Source organism: Colius striatus, chromosome 3 (genome assembly GCF_028858725.1).
Source record: "Colius striatus isolate bColStr4 chromosome 3, bColStr4.1.hap1, whole genome shotgun sequence".
Lineage (NCBI taxonomy): Eukaryota > Metazoa > Chordata > Aves > Coliiformes > Coliidae > Colius > Colius striatus.
The window spans coordinates 36,911,779-36,928,250 of NC_084761.1; the positions used below are offsets into that span (position 1 = coordinate 36,911,779).

Sequence of the window (16,472 nt, forward strand, 5' to 3'; positions counted from 1 at the left end):
TTTCAAAGCAGGCAAGAAATATATACTACTTCATATGTCAACAGACTACTCTGAGATTTCTAAAGGTCATTCTTCTTAAAGGATCTTAAGCTCAAGAGGGTAACTAGAATAAAACAGTGACTACCAATCACTTAAATACATTTTATTTATCATTGAAAGCTAAATTCATTACTGAAGGTCAAGAGAAAGTTTAAAAGAGACCAGGTCATCTTCTCTGTATGTAGATCATATTTACATAGCCCAGGACTCTTTGACCTAGCAGATAATAGTATTACAAAACGCACTGGGAGGTGAGCACTCTCACTTTCAGTCTGGAAATAAAAATCACTTTGGAGACTGACAAGTGATCAGAATAGCTTACTAATCATGTAAGATTTCTCCCTAACTCAGAGCCCTTCATTACACAGGACACCCTTCTAAAGAGACACTTTCTTCCAACTAAAAAAAATGTTGCAACCAATGCACGACATGTTACTGCTTATCATAGAGCCATAGAGTGGTAGGGTTGGAAGTGACCTTTAGAGATCATCTAGTCCAATCCCCCTGCAGAAGCAGGTCAACCTACTGTAAAAACCATTATAATCGTCCAAAGATCACTACTGAAGTACCAGATTTTTCAAAATATAGTTGGTTTTAAGCAAGAAAGGACACCATAGAGAGTGAAAAGATCTCAAGCACTGTAACTACACTGCTCCGGTAAACATATTTTTCAGATCCTGCTCTGAAATGTCCATGTTCTCAGTTCCTTCCTCTTTCTCTGATATCCTTTCTTTTCTTTTTTTTTTTTTTTGTAAAGAAAAAAAAGGGATAGTTTTTCTTCAGGATGAATCAACAAGGCATGGCACAACAAACAGCAGAAAAAAAGAAAAACCTATTAAGAGATACAAGTTTTGAGACAGTATGGTGTTTTTAATACAGGTATCCAGCTTACTCTTCTAAATATTCATTAGGCCTTAAGAATCTCACCTCAGGATATTCATTACAGAGAAGAATAAAGGCATAAATAAGAGTGAGAAGCTTACTTACTAACTTCAAAATACTTAAACATAGCAATGAAAAAAAGAGAGGGTGAGAACATCACTTTCTTTTTGTAAGAAAGAAATAAGGAACAGCAATATTGCAACAAATATAAGTACATAGTGTGTGTTGTGCCATTTATTGTCAGTTCATACATAACAGGGGAAGACACCAAAAATGGGCATCAGAAAACTGCAAAGATAAATTAGGAGAAATTAATGCACTGAAACTCCCCACCACTTTTATTAAGTTTGCTATAATTAAGGAAAAATATTATTCCTCCATTGGACACAATGAACACTGCCATACTTCCAACGAGTGGTGGTTTATAAACACAGCTATATACCCCTATGTGTTGAGGAGACAGTTTGGCAGCACTTTCCGCTACAGACAAGTTATTTCATCCATTAGCCAGAAAAAAACGACCTTCCTCCAGCCTGTGAATACTCTGGGTATGGCTAGTGTCAGACTCACAGTTGCCCATCAGGCTATAAATGACAAGGCCCGCACTCCACACATCACCCTAGGTGTGAAGCCTAGAAACATGTATATCTGAGCACTAAAGCAATCAAGCGCCATTCTTCACTCCTGACACTTCAGCCTAAGCATTATTCTAGCAGTTACCTGATGAGAGAGCTGAATCCTCATGACTTGTTTGCCAGACTGTTTTTTTTTTTTTTTTAGTTCTGCTTAATTGTTGGTACTGAAGAAACTGGGGGAGCTAAGAAGGAGATCTACTTTGCTGGTTTTACTTTTTATTGGTAGTTTAAACTTGCTAACTGGCAAAGTGGCCATGGCTACAGATGTCTTTAACAAGAAGGGTAAAGAAAAAGGTCAAGTATGCTCAGCAAAATAATTCTACAAAATTCTTCAAAGTATCTGCAGAACAAATGCCTCTTGCCCAGTATAAAGAAGTAGTAGCAATATTAATATTAATGATAAAATAACAGACAAATAATAAGTCTTTATTAGGTCTCCATTTTCCATATATGCAGACAAGGCTACCTTCCTGAAACAATTATATGAAAAACTACTCAAGGAAGGTTTTCATACGTTAACAAGAAAACGCAACACCGTGCACTTTCTATGATTTCTTTCTTTACACATCAAGACCATGCATTAATCCCAAGCAATGCAGCTCTTCTAAAAAACTGTATTATTCAGAGGCTCTTCCCCCAAATATTATTTAATGCTTTAACAAGACAGCGTAACTTCTGAACAATATTTTTCCTATGTTCCGAGTTAACAACAAAGTTTCAGTCAAACTAAGATGTTTCTGATAGAGTTTCTGTCCTCTTCCCCTGATTAACCACGAGTTTATTTCCTTGAATGCACATTCTGAGCAAAGTAAAAGGTTCAAAGAACACTTATTGTTTAGAATTAATTTGTTTAAATTCAGAAAAGACCACACTTTCACCACAGCAGAGGTACAAGCCTTCCACATGCTGTGCTAATCGTCCAATGAAGTTTACGCTAGCCACTGCGAGCACCTCAGAGCCAGTGACACCAGTAACTGCTGCCCACCACTCTAAGAGCAAACACAGCAGGTGTAAGCAATAGACCACCTATAAGTCTAATTATGAAAAACAATTACAGTAAAATATAAAGTACTTTCATATCTTACTATGTTCAGTATCACATCCAAAAAAAAAGGAAAAAAACCCTAATACCCACCCTCTATATGCCATAGTGCTTCACAGTGCACCTGAAAGGTTCACATGTCTTCACTTGCTGCTTAAAGCACACCAAAACCTTACCCCAGATCCGTTACCTCTTATCTTGTCCTATAAAAGTCAGGCCTCCTGACTAAAACACCCTAGAAAATGTTCTGCTTTAAGCAGGATTAGATGTCCCTTCCAACCAAAACTTCTTTCATGCATTCAAACTGTCCAAAGTGAACCTCAATTTTAAGATGACACCTTCCTCCCAACACATAATAAAAAACCAGTATTCACAGACAGCAGTGGGTCTGTTGAACTCAAGTCTTGCTCCATAATTAAAATCAGAATAAGCCCTTCAACATGGCTCCAATACCCATATGTACTAGAAAGCCTTTCTTAGAATATCAGATAAATTAATTTTAGAATATCTGACCAAATAGGACTGCTAAAAACACCTGGTTTTGTTGAGCATTTTGGACAAGGACCAAAACATAACATAATTTTTAAATGCATTTTTGGAAGTGACAGAAAGTTCACCATGCTTCTTTAAGCACACTTTTAAGGACAAGTTTGAAGAGGTAGGCTTGTGAAAGTAAAACAACCTAACAACCACCCCTCTTTCTCTCTCCACACACATTCCCCTGTGAAACAGTCTCAAACCATAGCTGAATCCTATGTAACTTATTACAGCTATCCACAGAAATAGTTATAAAGGCATCATATTTCAAGAAAGCTCCTAGAAGGAACCTTCATTCTCACATTAAAAAAAAAATAAATAAACTAGAGTATAAGAGAGTATTGCTTGGCAGACATAGAATATCTGGCCCTCAATCATAGGGATTCACAGGCTGGTGAACTTCACTGGTAAATTAACGTTGAGCTACAGAGAAATTAACCACAATCAGGAAATGTATTTCAATTCACCAGGACCCTGCAACATTTGAGCTGCTCCACTTTCCTACTGAAAAGCAGCATTGAGAGCTATGGAAGGCAGACAACAAGCAGGTTTTGTAAGGATCTCCACCACCACAATCCTCAGCCTAATGTAACGAAACAGATCGGAACCGCATATAACAAGAACACCTACTAATGATGGTAACATTTCACTTTTTAAAAACAATTTAGATAAGCTTATTATTGTGTGCTGTGCTATTATGTTTTCATTTCAAATATTCATCCTTACTCAGGCTGCAAGTTGAACTTCATTCCTCAAAAGATGATGGAAAAGAGGATGGGCAGGAAAGAGAAGGAGTTTCCATCTTTTAAATTTATTCTACCTGTGTCAGAGGAAACTAAAATTTCACCTTGGTATATTCTCTACTCAACTCAGAGAACATATGTAGAGAATACGTAGCTGCTTCAGAGAAACAACAGCTATATTGATCTCCTTTTATAAAGAAAGATCACAATTTAAAGACACAACTAGACAAAAAACATTTTTTGCAATACACTCACACTTTCTCTTCCACTTATTTAAAAAAAAACACAAACAAATCAAATCCCAAACATTCAGATCATCCCGTGTGTTTGAAGCACAGATATATATATATATATATATATATATATATATATATATACACACACACAGCCCCCCCCCATGTGCTTTACTGAAATAAAAATAGGTTACAGCTTTAGGTGGTGCCACTGATCACAGTAGGCTATACCAAATCACACCAAGTAACTGTACAAGTAAGTAGGCAAAAATCCAAAATTCCAGCTATATTTCACTATATTAATAGTGAAGTTGCAAAGGATTTCAAACACAGAGCAAGAAATATTTTTCTTTTTTTTTTCCCCCAATCTAACATTTCTAGGAACATTGCTATGTTCCTGATAAAAAACTGAAAGCAAAATATTTGTCACCAGAAATTACTACTGTCAAAGTAAAAAGCATTGTTACTGTGCCTTTACTGTCACTAGTAACATAATAATGAAAAGGTTAAAGAGATACACTCCCTGGTTACTTCATGACCCACTCAAAACCTAAATTAAATACTCACTAGTCTATCCTCACTGCTCAGAATCGTGAAAAGGAAACTTTTGCAAACCTAATTAACAAGCAAATTAGCATCCTCTTAGATCATATCCACAGAGATTTCAATTTTACATTTCTATTGTGGCTCCCTGTTACCAACTCAAATATTAGCAGTTAATTCATGATGCAATACCAAAACTGTTTCTATGTCTATTCCACATGGCTGCTTATAAAGAATGTGTATTTTTGCCTCTTCAGAGATGCATCCTTTCTTCTGCAAGTATAAAGAAACTCCCAAACAAAATTAATTTCACCTCTCTTCAGTCACTGTACCTGCCAGTAAAAAAAGGATGACAAGAGTATTGCCACCTTTGACCACATCCCTCTTAACCTCATCATATTCATGGCATCTCAACTCTGAGCATTTTGCCAGGTAAAGATTCCAAAAATATTTTAACTCTCACAGCTGTGGGAAAAAATTGTCAACAGCATGCTCAAGGCTCAAAACCAAAAAAAAGGGGAAATTCACTTTATTTTGTGCTTTAATGCTTTAAAAGCCACAACTTGAGACAATCTCACAACAGAGGGCCTGCATTTCACTGCACATTTCACTCTTGGGTTAGCAACCCTGAGAACAACACAAGGCTCAAATTTTACATTATGAAATGCACTCGTTATCTGCTTTGTCTGTCATTGTACCATGCCATACATTCTGTACTCTGTGTACTCACACAAATACAAATTAAGGCCTTGGTCTTGTCCCTGAGTCTCACATGAAGACCCAAGGACCTCCATAAAATTCCACCGAAGTAAATTAGTCTTGGCAAGAAAACATCTGCACAGATAAGTTCCTAAGACCATCAATGACATTCTGAATGCTATGAAGGTGGTGAATCTTGGCACAAAAACAGTAGATACTGGTCCTGTTACAATCAACCTGCAGAGAAAGGACTCTTCTTTCCTGTTTCAAAGTCAGAACACGTAAGTCCACCCTCTCCCAATTCAATGAGGATTCAAAAGCTTCTGGAATGAAAAAAAACATATATGGGAAAACCCAAAGTCCTGTAAATTTCTTCCACTATGAGAACAGTAAAGCCCTGGTTCTATAAGACAATTCTGACAGATATACAGGCTTACAGCAGCAAACCTGAAAGAGCTAGGAATTCCCAGCTCTTGGTTCCCATTACTTCTTTGACTGTTCTCAGACAGTCCCTTTGTTCCTTCCCCTCCTCAAAAAAAAAAAAAAAAAAAAAAATTATGATTATTTCTGAACTTGCTGCAGTAATTCCACACAAAACTTGCCCCCTGCTCCCCATAGTTTGGGTGCAAGAACTACTTAAATTAGTATTGCCACTGAAGCATCCATATGCTCTGGCCAAAGCAAAACAAACCAAAAACAAACAAAAAAAAGCTTCCATGAGCACAGTCCACCTACTATGAACAACTCAAAGGCCAATAATCTACATCAGTCTAATAAATCTTGGGCAAAAGCTGGGGCTGATTATGCCAACCACACTTTTATCTGATTAATCTTAATGATCTTTACTCTCCCTAAGGCATTTTGAACAGCCCTCTCCCTTTTGAGACTGTCCGTCAGGCAAGCACTTGAAAACTACCAAGGCGAGTTGATAGTTTGCAATATTTTTCATTAAAAAGCACATGCGCTCTCTCTGTGTGCATTTTTTGCCTTTTTTAAGCATACCTTCACCTTCCAAACACTCCAAGTATTTTCTTAGTCCTGTAACTTCTCTTTCTATTCTCCTAAACTGAAATGATACAAAAAGTATATACATAGAGTGCCAAGCAACCAAACACAAACTTTAGGAAGCCCGTCTCATACAACTGCCCTTCATTCTATTATAACTCGTCCATGAGTTAAAATTTTGGTTCTCAGCAAGAACCAGGAGCAGTAAGTAACACTATTTATCATCATGGCTTCCAATACAGTCCTTTTTCTGAAGCAATATCCCATCAGCTACCAGTTTGCTTTGAATTATACTAAGAGTTGTACCATGTCTTCATTTGAAAATAAGAACATAAAACATGGCTCATTTGCACCCACACTCCACCTGGCTGAATGATACTAAGAAAACCTAAGAGTAAGACAATCCAGATAGAGCTACTGAATGCATGGTGATGCCTTAGAAATTCTAGTCAGATGAACACTTCTATCAAGCGCTCCTGATCCACATTCTCACTGAAGCCACACCATTCCAAAAATGAAGGACTCTAAAAAGCATCTAAGGAATGTTCTCCCTTTCTAGTCATGTGTCTGTCTCATTACCACCAAACTGTCAGATCTGAATGTTTTACTTTTCTCCATTTGTTTGGCACAACTGCTTTAAGTTAAGCACTGAGTTTGTTAACTGCCTCCTGCTCTGAAACCCTGCACTAAAAAGTCTCCAAGGCACGTCCAGAAACAAAATTGGTATGGCCTTTAAAAAGAAAATGGATTATTTGAGAGAGACTAACTTCTTTCACCAACTAGGAAGTTTGTAGGAAAAGTTGCTGGAAAAAAGTAGGCAAAAGCCAACTATAAAGGCTCTGACTTCTCTAAGACAGGCGTCTCAGAACTGGAATAAGAAGCTTAAGCTAGGCATGTAAGTGATCAATATCTACCCAGCCTGAAAAAGTACAAGTTTAACTCTTACATACTTTCAATCTAACATGCAATTTCTCTAGAGCAGAAGATAAAGGGATGAAATAGGCCATCTGGAAAATCTCCTTCCTCTCTGTGTTTTGAAACTTATTATTGTCTGTACACTATTAGCCAAGCTGCTCAAAGTTTCAACTTTGTAGTACTGTAACAAAATGCAAAGAAAGGAAATAGAAATTTTACGAAGGTGTAAGAACTAAACTATAATTCACATGCATCCATCTTATTTCTCTTACATTTCTTAATGTTTACTCAAAAATATTAAGTTCTATGTCTTTGTACCATTCAACATCCCTTATTGTTCATTACTTCCACACAATACAGTCTTTCCTAGCGTAGCACTGTTCTATCACTTTCAAAATTTCTGAACATACGTTTTTTCACGTGCTACACAAAGTTATGCAAATCTCATCCTATTCTGCAATATGACAGAAGCAAGTCACATGCTTAAGACAAGCAGAAATCCCTCATAGGAAAATGAAGAAACACTAAAACCAGCAACACAATCAAAACTGTTTTCCCTCAAAAGGGAAAGATCCCAAAAGATGACACGTAGCTCTCACTGCAATAATCAAATTCCAAAGAAACGTCAATTTTTTCTTCCCAAATCTCAATACAGACAGTTCTACTTCCACAGTCACAGCTTTGCTCAATAGGTAAGCAGAGAAAAAAGAAAAAGAAGAAAATGCATCATAAAAAAATTCCCAAAAGAGTCCCTGCTGTTATTCAAAATTCCAAAAACATCAGCATAATAGTAAAAAATCATGTCAATTGCACACTTCCACACAGAACAGAAATTAGGAAAATTTTTCCCATGAACATCTCTGGGGCAAAGTCAAAAGCAAAAATCTTAAGGGAAAAACTCACAAAAATCTTAAGGGAAATGAGAAAAAAACATACCTCCTGAAAGCTTAGAGCAAAGCAAATACAAAAGGATCAAGACCTATTCTTCCTTCTTTGCAGCTACTGGACTCACACCTCACTTCACACCTGTCTGAAAGCCTCCACACTGGCTAAGAGCTCCTAGAAGGTCTAAGCCAGTCCAACATCAGTGACATCAGCACCTGAGACTAAAGCCATGGCCTCTGCTCCAGGCTGCTGTTATCCAGTCCTCATGGCAGTCATCAAATCTCCTTCTGAAGTGGAGAAGGGGAGGAAGGGAGGAGAACGTGCCCAATGTGTGCTAGTTATTCAGCTGAATAACTAGCAATCTTTGGTACTTTCTGACTAACTCTCATGAAAAAGGAGGTATGTTGAGCCAGGCAAGGGCCACAAGGAATAACCAACACTCCCCAATACCCTTCAGCTACCTTGAAAAACAAGAAGAAAAGTCAAGTTCACACAACCCTTACAGTTTTGGATTTAAATGCTTTCCAGGCATGTATATTGCAATCAAATTAGCTGAAGATTCTTCCCTCTTCACCATTCATATAAAAGTTCTTTTTAATTACAGATGAATATCAAATCAACACTGAGGGTTTAAACAAGCCCCTTTGAGTCAGAAAATGCCAAATAATACTAACTCAACAGTTTTACATAGTATTTCCTACTCCTCTTTCACCTGCTAAGCTCCAATAGAGTGTTTGTATAAAGAACAAGCAAGATATGCAATAACTGTGCTATGGATCGTCTAACTTCGCCTGAATAATCATCTGATAAGTGACCCAAATATAAAGGGTCTACAGGTAGTTCTGTTATCTCTCACTGTCAAAAAAAAAAAAAAAAAGAAAGTGCTGTATGCACTTACTCAAAATACCACAGAAGACTAGGAGATGCAACCAATAAGCAAAAGCTTATGTTACTGCACCAGGAAACATGGCTTGCTAACCAAACAGATGCTCTCAAGGCTGGATCACCAATAATGCACATTCAGTCTTGCAAAGCCTGAAGCGCTGTCAGGTCCGCACCAACGACTTCAGCTAAAATGTTACAAGCCACTAGCAGAATTTCGTATCTAATATCAAAAGCTTTGGCAACAAGAAATAGGAATACAGGATACAGCAACAGTTATACCCAATGTGCATAAAGGCCTTATAATTATGTCCTGCCTTCTCCTACTCAGCCTGAACAAGGCATGAACAGCACAGCAGCAGGATGTAAAGTCTCTTATAGACAATAACAAGAGCTATACAAGAGTGAAACTATTTATTACAAGATGAAAAATAAACCAAATTACAAACTTAAAGCAGTAAACTCTTCCAGGGTATGTGACAGTCTTATGTCAGTATGCCTCAGACCTTCAATACTGAAATGTGAAGGCTTATAATTATGACTCAACTTGTAGGTCCCTCAGGACATATAAGTAAGAAAAAAAGTATTTTTCAAAACAATCAGCATTGCCAAACTAATAGCGTAAGTATTTGTGACAAGTTGGACATTTTAAATCATACACTATTGCAATTAGCACCACCACCACCAGAAAAAAGAAATTCAAGGAGGAAAACAGTGAAGTTAAAAACTTCATTATTAAAAACCATGAAGAAACCATTTGTTTTCCCCTACACACATACCCCAAAATTGTACTATGGACTAACAAAAGATTCTATTTTCCATTACAAAATGCAAATTTCATTCCAATAATGTATCATAAATATAGACTTCCATGGATGTAATGATCAGAAATGGAAGCACTAGGGGGTAAATTATTACTAAAATATACAGTTTCTCACAGCATATCACATCCGCCCTCTCCAAAATCTGTTTATTTTGGACAAATAATACAAGACTTCCTTATGGCAGGAAGTCCTGCAAGTCAAAGGCCAGTGCTTAAACAGTATTTTCACTATTTTGCAACAGGAACTTAAAATCACTTACAAACACGAACAAAACTGCTAATCAACACCAGCAGATTTGTCCTTCAGCAATTTAACTGTCAGATAGAGAACTACTGGTTTTCTTTACATTCTTCAGCTTAGATCATCTTCAGAAACCCAAGTAAATCCCCACAACATAACGCAACAGAACACTTAACATCTACATTTGGGAAGTGAAACACCATGTTCCAACATCAAAGTTTCCAAACAATCTCATGACAGTCCTGAGCATTTCAAAGTGTAAGCAGAACTTTTGCCCACACTCGCCTCATCCTCTGCACATGAAGTATTCCAGAAGCTTTCTGTATGCTAAAAAAATCCAAATGAACACTTCCAGAAAACTATGAAATAGACTGGCAGATGTGAAACACATTGTTGCTGAATTCCTGTAACACCAAGGCTCCGTTAGTACATCCTGAAGATTTGCTCACCTTGTATACTCGATAGTTTAGCTCCAGTAAACCAGAGTTAACTACCACGGTTTTCATGCCCCACCCCCTTGGCTGTTGGCATACCTTCTCAGCCAATTCATGTAGCAACATGCAAGAAGATGCTGCAGACTTCTGAACTACATTTGTCATTTACAGTTTGAAAATACTAAGAATTATAATAATCTTGTTACTTCTCATCTTTCTGTTACTGTTTTGAAAAAAAGAAATGAGGGTTTCTTCTCCTTGTGAACGATAGTATCAAGTAGCTGATCTTAGTGCACTGAACTGCAAATAAACAAACTGGACACACTGACTCACTTAAATCTTGACACAGAAATATTGTAATACATTTTTAAACATGGGTGCTGAAGATACTAAAAAAAAAAAAAAAAAAAAAAATCACACAGCATTGTGCCTAACTTGCTTCAATTTGAATCAGATATTCAGCTGGCTAAGAGCTGCAATAAGAGCTCTAACCACACAACTCAAAATATATTACATTTTTATTCCACGTCTAGCAGCATAAAAGTGCCCAGCAAATTGGAAAAGCAAACAAACATGTCCAGTTCCTTGCAAATACATACCAAACTGAAGAATATCATTCACTGAACTCTAATCTACCACTGCTGATATTTGAGGCTTTTTTTTCCTACCCAAAACATGTTACTATCAACCGTTCTGAGTATTCCAGAGCTGGCTACAACTGAACTCAACAGACCCACACCACATAGTGTGGAGATACTCGTGGTACAAATGCGCAGCCAAAGTTAGATTACCAGGATCATGGAACAAAGGCACAATGCCATATTAACATGGGTGCACGTTTTCAGTACCTGATGCAGTACTCTGCTTCATAAACACACCTACCTAAATCCTAAAAGCAGAGAAGGATTTGCTTAGCTTACTGCAATTGACCAATTCATATTTCAGTTTCACATTTGAAAATGCTCTGAGTCTACCAAAACTGCACAGGACAACCAAAATACTATAGAAATGTCAGTTCACACAAACTTCAAGATACTGCTACCTTGTCATCAAAATATGCCCAGGATCAAGCTGGCTCTCTGCAGAACCAGCCTGCAGAGATTTCAGTTAAATTAGTCACGAAATTACAGGTCAAAATAACTACATTTAGTCCCCTGCAATATTTCTTCCATAAGTCTCTCTCTATAGAGGCATACGTAAGCACAGCTAGAAATTACAACCCTAATCTTTCAAAATGAACATCACACAGGGTCTCAGCAGCCAACACTACTGGCCAGCCTCTATGCAAAACTCTTCATCTATGCAGATCACCTCCCAGAATTGCAGGGCCAAAATGCTGAAGACAAACTGTAGGTACCTCAGCGACTCCACAAATCCCCCCACACCATGCTCTGCACTCCTCAAGAGCCACAACCTCCCGCCCCCGGGGACGTACTGTAGAGGAAACCTTCTGGGTATTTTAACTTGAACGTCCCTGCGGCACGACGGGGTCAATAGTTCGAGGGCTGCAATCAAAATAACTAAATATATAAAAATAAAATTGAGCTGAAAAAAAAGGCCACTCACTTCCCCACCTGCGATTCGGGCTCACTCCCCAGGCTAGCCCAGGCCAACGGGCGGCACCCCCCCCCCGAGGCCTGGCTCCCCGCAGCCCAAAGGCTGAGGCCGGCAGGCCCCCCCCGCACCCCCGCCGCGGGAGAACCGCCCTCCCTGGTCACAACAAAGGCCGCCGGAGCGGCTCAGCGACGCCGCAGTGCCCGTAGAGCTCCGTCGACCCCCCAGAGCCTCACTCGAGCCCCCCGCCGCCGCGGCCCTGACAGGCCGGGGCCGCGGCATAGCCCCTGCCCAGTGTCCTCGGCCCGCAGGTAGCCCTGTCCCCGGAGCCGTGGCCAGAGGAACATTGAAAGGCCAAGGGGAAGGGGGGCAGGGGGTACCCACACAGCGACAATGATCCATCATTCGAGGCACCTGCGCCACCTCCCCCTCCTACCCGGCGGTGGGAGGCGGCGGTCAGCACGGCATCCCCGGGGAGAGGAGCGGCCGCCGCGGCCTGTGGCCAAGCCGAGCCAAACCAAGCGGAACCGACACCCCAGGAGAGACGGGGGTCGCAGCCCGCCGCGCCAGGCCCGCGGTGCGGCCGGGCCCGGCGCCGGTGCAACAAAGCGCCGAGTCCCGGAGAGGGTCGGGCACGGCCGCTAGGCACTCACCAGGAGGCGGAGAGGTCCCCGTCGGTGCCGCTGTGCCTGGCCCGGCCCGCCGGGCCGGGGAGGGGGTAGTGGGCCCTTTCTCCGATCGTCTCCTCTCCTCCTCTCTGTCCTTTCTTTGCCGAGAGCACGGCTCAGGGCAGGGAAGTGGTTACGCGACGGAGTGGCAGCTGCCGGGCGGAGCGGACCGGGCCAGGAGGGCGGCTGCCCCGCTGCGGCCCGGGCGGGCTCCGGCGGGAGGCGCCGCCGCCGCTGCAGCGTCCGGGCGCTGGGGTCGTTCCGGCCCCATCAAGGCCGGGCCGGGCCGAGGGGGCCGCGCGAGGCGTGCCGAAGGGAGCGGGGCCGCTCCCCGCGGTGGCTGGTGGCCATCTTAGTCCTCCTCCTCCGCGGCGCTGAGTGCCCCCCTTCCCCGCCCGGCTGCCAGCGCTGCCTCCTCCCCTCCGCTCCTCCTCCTCCCGGCTGGCTACGGTCGCCGCCGCTCCCGCGGCCCGGCCAGACCGCTTGAGGAGAGATGGTCCGTAATGGCGGGCCGGCGGGAGCAGCTCTTCAGGGACCAGCCCGCCGCTCCTTCCCCTCAGAGGGAAAGCAGCAAGCCGAGGAGCTCCTCATCCAGACTGGATTGGCTCGACAAACACACAGGGCCCCTTCTTAGTTCTGGGGCTTTATACAATTATCTCACTTTTTGAAGCGGTGGTTTCCCGGCAGGTGGGCTTGGTTCTCAAACAGAAATCTCGCTCCTCGGGCACGGAAAGCCAGTGTTGTCTCCCCTCTGTCCTTGCCACGAGCCCAAATACCACAGGCCGGCGAAGAAGACATGCTACCCAGCCTGCCGAGAGAAGAAGCTGTCCCAGCCAGGAACCTGCATGTAGGAGGAGGGCAAAGAAATGCAGATTCATACAGGAGCAAAGAAGCCACCTTCGGGTCGGGTTTGAGGTGCTTTCCCTTAGCTTTTCAATCAAGTGTACATCCAGGGAAAGTCCACTGGATATCCATGGTGTTAACCACAAAGAGGATCTCTGCTGGTCAGCCAATCTCATCCATATGATCCAAATGTTTAAACAGAAATAGATACTCTTTCCCTAATTAAGCCAGAAATTCCATTAAATTCCCAACAGCCAAAGGACTCCTTTTGGCAGTGGTCAGAGCCTTAGTTTAGCCACATGCTGGGCATGCAGTACAGGAAGTCACTTAAACACTGGGGTGAGCTTCATCCGTTTGGCATTCCTGAGGAAGGGCTCAAAGGTATGTCCACCCTTCTGCATTTTTCCAGTCACTTATAAACTTACCTGCTTCAAGAAATCAGCCACTAGCGGCCGTTCACCCTCTCATAGTTTCGTTTGGCATATTTTTTTGTTTACAGAATCTCTTCCGAAGTCTTCACTGAAAAGTCTAAATAGCAATCTGGCTGCAGGGGTAAAAGCTGCAATAAACATGCGCAAACCATCAAAGACCTCTGTGTTTCATTGGCAAATTATCACAAGCACCAAGATCCAGTAATGTTGCCTCTTGCCTCTGCTAGGGGATATTATTAAATGAAACGGTGTACTCTGTCGTACTTGAGGACAAACAGAGTAAATGCCATATATCCAGTCTTCTTCTGGCTGTTAGACTCAAACATGTAAATCTACTTAATGTTTTTACTGGCTGATGTACCGCTATTCATCTGACAGTGGAAGTCATCCCATTCCTGTTTAGGTGGAGGAGGCCTCTACTTCAAGATTTATGGATGTCGGGAGTGAGAGGCAGTCACTGACAAAAGTGTTAACTCCAAACAAACAAACCTTACTTATCCCAACTGAAAAACAAAATAAGCAAGGACAAGTTTGTAATCCACTTGCCTACATGATACAACAACGAAGGTGTCTTTGGACACTGCTGGAACCTGGACTATAGTTTGGGGTGGAACAACTGGCCTTTTGCAATATCTGTAATTTTTCTTTTTTTTTTTTTCCCTTTTTTTTTGTTTTTTTCTGGGCAGGATAATCAGCAAAGAATAGACAGAGAGAGAAAAATCACGCACAGTATGTCAGTCATACTCCTGTCACAGCAACTGCAAATGACCAGTGGCAGAAGCTGGTATTCTTGTGTCACTGGAAAAAACTTAATTTTTATGCCATGTGTATCTTTTCTCTCCTATCAAAATGCCTATTTTCCCCCACTTTTTGGACACAAAGCATTTTAACTACCTCTCCCCCAGCCACATTCTCTCTACCCAACCGCTCTTTGCAGCCTTCTCTTCACACATGATGTGCTAACAGAAGTGATTGCCATGGTCTGACATGGCGAAAAAAAAACAAACCAAAACAAAAAAATGGTTGTCTACTGCTAAGGCCATACGAGAAACATTACAAGAATAGGAAGGGAAAACAAGGAGGGTCAAAACATGAAACTATAGATTTGCTTTCAGGGGATGCCTATTAAGAGCACTCACTATGTTTTGTATACATCATGGAGTAAAATATACACAGAAAGAAAAGTATGTGTGTTGAGTTACATTCTATTACATACTGAAATAATTTGGAGTGAAAGCTGAGGTCAAAGTCAGTGAAGAGTGTTTGTCCTACAAAACAACAAAGGTCTGTATCTCAGTCCATTCAAAGCTAACATGCGTGTTTCTTTGCATGCCTGAATCTTTACAGGTGCATTCTCATTTATTAGTAAGTCATGCCAGTCTAGAAGGAAAAATGCCATGCAAGCTACTAGGCAGCATTTGGTCCCTTTAGTGTATTTTCATTCTGGACTGCAGCAAGGGGAAGCACAGATTTCATCAGCTGTTCCTACAATTGTTTCACTTGCTGTGTGAGATGTAGTCTGAATAGTACATAACAGTTACACTTTTACAAAGCAAACTAATCTCTCTGTAATTTATGTGTAGGAGAAAATTTGCATCATTCACATGTAAAGGATTAATAAGATCTATCTTAGCCAACTCTACTGAGTAAAAATCAAATCTTACAGAGCTGGTGCTGTTCCTAGTTCTTTATTGGTAGAGGTGAACTTAGTGGGAAATCACAAAAATCCTTCAGGATGGCAGTAGGCATTGCACAGACAGCTGTATGCCAGATACAACTTTTGCTGCATGCCAAGTTATATTGTTTTTTTTCTTTTTGCACAGTTAATGCACGTTGTATTCCTATTTATAGACCCAAATGTTTTGGTTAGTTGTCACAGTTCCAAAATAAATAATGGCAAGCTGTAACTATCCATACAGAATGATGCCAGATACTCTTTTTACCTTCTCAATGTCTCCTTCTGCAAAGCTTATCATGGATACCTCCTTATCTTTCTCAGAGAAGGTGCTAGTTAGTAATTACAGTGCTATAGTTAGACAAAAGAATTATTTAGAGTGGGTTTTTTTTTCCACTTTGCAAAGCAACCGTGCACAAATGGCATCGATCATTAAAAACTGTGGAGATAGATTTAAAATTATTTGCCTCCTTTATTAAAAGGCAAAACCAACAAAATTGTCTTTCAGTGGTGCAATACCACTCAACTTTCAGATGAGACGCTCACATACTTCCATTTCTTTTATTTCACACATCTTGGTCAGTAAAGCTATATCTGTCCTGTTAACATATATTAGCTAATACCATAGTACAGAGAAATCTGGAACTAGAAAGAAATGGCCTCAAGAAAGTGAAAGAAAACGGAGGAACTCTTAGCCTTTTTTGTCATTAGAATATTTTTAACAGAAGAAAGCATCACTGTTTTCCAAATTTATACAGTCTAA

The 16,472-nt window shown here is 40.8% G+C and overlaps 1 protein-coding gene across 4 annotated transcripts in view; it reads right to left on the reverse strand.

Annotated features, from left to right (window-relative positions):
• Positions 1 to 13,123, reverse strand: part of WDFY3 (WD repeat and FYVE domain containing 3) — a 182,851-nt gene extending 169,728 nt beyond the window's left edge. For all 4 annotated transcript variants that reach the window (XM_061994269.1, XM_061994271.1, XM_061994270.1 and 1 more), the window contains exon 1: positions 12,746 to 13,123. The gene's annotated coding sequence lies outside the window, so the exon portion shown is untranslated. The remainder of the gene's footprint in view (positions 1 to 12,745) is intronic.
• Positions 13,124 to 16,472: the final 3,349 nt, after the last annotated feature.